This window comes from Perca fluviatilis, chromosome 3 (genome assembly GCF_010015445.1).
Source record: "Perca fluviatilis chromosome 3, GENO_Pfluv_1.0, whole genome shotgun sequence".
In the NCBI taxonomy this organism is placed as follows: Eukaryota; Metazoa; Chordata; class Actinopteri; order Perciformes; family Percidae; genus Perca; species Perca fluviatilis.
Window position 1 is genome coordinate 690344 of NC_053114.1, and position 3761 is coordinate 694104.

The window sequence follows — 3761 nt, forward strand, 5'->3', positions numbered from 1 at the left end:
CTGGTTTCCATGGTTTTCCATGGGTCCCATCCCTGCTGTACAGGGAGCCACGTTTCCAAAACAGATTAAAATTGTCAATAAAACCTAGCTTGTGAATGCTGCATGTAAGCTGGAGCCAGGTGTTAAGGGAGAGTAGCCTGCTAAAAAGGCGTGATCCGCAACCTAGAGATGGAAGTGGGCCCGAGATAAAAACCGACTTCCCAGTACTTTTTAAAGCCTCAATGAGAGTGGTAAACTCTTTCTTTGTGCGTTCGGATTCCTGATAGGACATATCGTTGTGTCCACAGTGGACCACGATGCATTTAATAGAGGTCGGGAATGAAGGTGTCAGATCCACAACTTTAGCCAGGATGTCTGCAACTTTGGGTCCAGGAAAGCAGTGTGTGACAGCATTATGAAACGTTAAATCTCTGGTGATGGAGTCACCAATAATTACTGTGGTTGGGGGGAAGAGCGGACGAGGGGTGAGGGGGTGTGGCTGGCCGGTGATGGGAGCAAAACAGTCAGTGTCGGTTACAATTTGACAAGAGAAAGAAGAGGACGATTGCTTACCGTTCAGTTGGGGAGGTTGTTTTTTAGGAACGTTGTCGTTTGGCCGGTCCAGGCAGTGTAGACCACCGGATCGTCTGGCCACCGCGTCCATTAGAAGCTGTAGCCGTGGGGTAGCGGTCCTCTTCTGTGACGGTGGCTGGTCAGTCTGCTTTGAAGCGGGGCGAGGCCGGTGAACCGCATCGGCCGCTGCTAGGTCCGACTCCGACAGGGCACTGAAACGGTTGAAGAGGCTGAGGGCAGGAGGCGATGGAGCCCTACTTGAGATAGGTTTTTGGCTGTCGGTTGGGTCCCATAGCGCGGTATCCTGAAAGGCCGCCGTGAGCGATGAGATCCGGAGCGACTGGTTATGAGCCACGTCCAAGCAGGTGGTAAACAAAGCATCTTTGGTCTTTAAGTCCTCGGAAAGTCGACGAACATCTTCCTTGAGGTCAGCAATTTCTTTGTTTGCGTTAAAAAATGAGGAACTTTTGTGGGGGAGTGGTGACTCGCTACGTGTAGAGGCAGCCATGGGGCTAGCGTTGGTTTAGCAGGTTGGTCTAGTCTTAATAGATTGGCGTGAAGCTAAATGCTTACTACAAATATATCTTCTTTTTTATTTTTTTAAACACTATATTAATGTTATAGAAACTAGGCTGTCTTGTCATGTCTAGTTTTACTTCCTGTGTTTTCCCGGCTTTGTTGATTACCCTGTCTCTCCTAATGTGTTTCACCTGTTGTATCACCTGTCCCTCGTTTGTTCATTACCTCATGTATTTAACCCCCGTGTTCCCTTTGTCTCGTGTTTGTTCCTTATTATGTCAGTTTGTTCCTCTTCCTGCTTCTTACAGTGCAGACGCTCTACTGCTTGCTCCTGCTTGCTCCTGCTTCTGCTTGCATATTTCTGCTGATAATCTTGCTTTTCCTCTGAGAGAAACTATGAGCAGCGGCTCTTGGATACTTATAAATCACTGGACTATACATTTTTGTAGACATAGTAGGCTACTGTCATTTTTGAACATTTTTCTGCGTGAGCGTGGCCTACCAATAGCTTAAGCCTGTCCTAAAGTGACTGTAGCTAAAGCTAATTAGCAGCAAGATGCCACCCTTCTCCATAGAGGACTACTACAAACTCCTTCAGAAGATTGCAGTTCTGGAAACCAAAATTTACCGGTTAGAAACGGCGTAAACGGTGAACAGATCATGTGGAAATGACACCACTTTACCAGTGACCCAAAACAATGGACAAAAGCATGCTAACACCGGCTAACTAGCACCAGCAAGACCACAAAGAAACAAGACGGCTGTGGAACGGATAATAAATCAACAAGTGGCAGTCCTCCCTGGAACTCTTTTGGTGCAAAGCCTAAGAGTAAATCATTTTCCTGGGAAATGGGAGGACGACTAACAGACGGAACACAGCGCCCTGAGATTTGTGATATGACCGGCTGGCCTGCATTACCACCCAGGCAGAGCGCCTCTCTACCCCTGTACTTAGCAGGACACAGTCGTGGACAGCTGCAAAAGGGAAAAATCAGCAACAAAATGCCTCCCCAACAACTGAGTGTGCAGGTGAAGAACAGATTTGCTCCTCTGCTGCAGGACCCTGGACATGACCTGGATTACGTCTCATCGTCACACAGCAGGGTAAGGACTGAGAGCAATTCTAAATAAAAGCTACAGGGAAAGCTAACAACTGGGCCCCAAACTCTGATTGTGGGTGACTCTGCTGTGAAAGATATAAAAGCAGTAAAAACACCAAAATACTCTGTTTTCCCAAAGACATGGTGTCTGACTTGGCCCAAAGAATCCAGGATATCATAGCAGCACACCCAACTGTGAAGAACATTATACTGCATATAGGGTCAAATGATGTTGTAAAGCAAGAGTCTGAAGTGCTGAATCGTGACTTTATGAATCTGCTGAACGCAGTCAGCTCCCTAAATGCAAAGGTGTTTATCAGTGGCCCTATACCGCCAGTCAGAGGAGGAGCTGAGAGATTCGGCAAACTGTTGGCACTGAACAGATGGCTTTCAACTGCATGTACCAACAACCATTCTCTGCAGTTCATTGACAATTTTAACATTTTCTGCAGACATCTTTTTAAAGCAGATGGACTATTCTTTAACAAGTCAGGAGTAAAGCTGTTCACCTCTAGCCTACTTTACTTTCTCGCCACACATCTGCTCCCTTGGCCAAGGACACGAGACAAGATGAACCAAAACAAGAGGAAGACACAACAAAGTGCGGCAGTGAGCCACCACAGCCCCCACCTGAGCAAAGATTTAACCATGGGAGACCAAAGAGCGGAGATGAGAAATCTCAACACCCCTCATCCCCGCCCAACACTCCTCAAACCCCTTGGACAACCACGACAGCTTTGAGGACCTCTTTAAGGATACGTCGCTCTCCCCTCTTTTCCCCATCCCCATGTTGGAGTTCACTGACCAGATGAAGCAGCTGGTGAATGCTGGAACCAAGTATGCCCCCTTCCTTCTCCCATCGGAAAACGCCAGGCACCTCTGCCCCCTCAAGGACGGCAGCTAACTCCTTCTCCCCAAACTGATAAGGATGCTTGTGTGCAAAATGCAGCAAGCGTTAACTGATATGGGCCGGGTCCAGGCTGCATGCCTAGTAGCACTCATGACTCTTTCCAAGACAAGCCTGGGCCCCGTGCTATAGGGTTCTTCCACAATTTATGTTGTGATAGGTAATAGAAAAAGAATGGCGAATAAGCACGTAACTGCAAACTTTGCAAATTTAACATCCATTCCTCGTCAGCCACAGTCTGTCCCAAAAAATGAAAACGCACTAACACTAGCCCTACTAAACGTTAGGTCTTTGGCGGGTAAATCATTTTTAATCAATGATTTTATTATCAAGCACAATCTTGATTTTATGTTTTTAACTGAAACCTGGTTGGACCATAATAACAGTGCTGCTGTTCTCATTGAGTCAGCCCCCCCTAACTTTAGTTTATTATTTTAGTAATTATCTTACGGAAATTTTGCTTCTTTTGAATATGTGGCTCTTCAGCTAAGATCCTCCCCTCAAGCTCTACTTCTAAATATCTACAGGCCACCTAAATACTGTGCATCCTTCTTTGACGACTTTACTGAACTGCTGTCTATAATTTGTATTAACTTTGACCGTGTAATTATTGCTGGTGATTTTAACATTCATGTTGACAACCCCCAGGACAGAGGGACCAAAGAACTGTGTTGTGTTTTTGA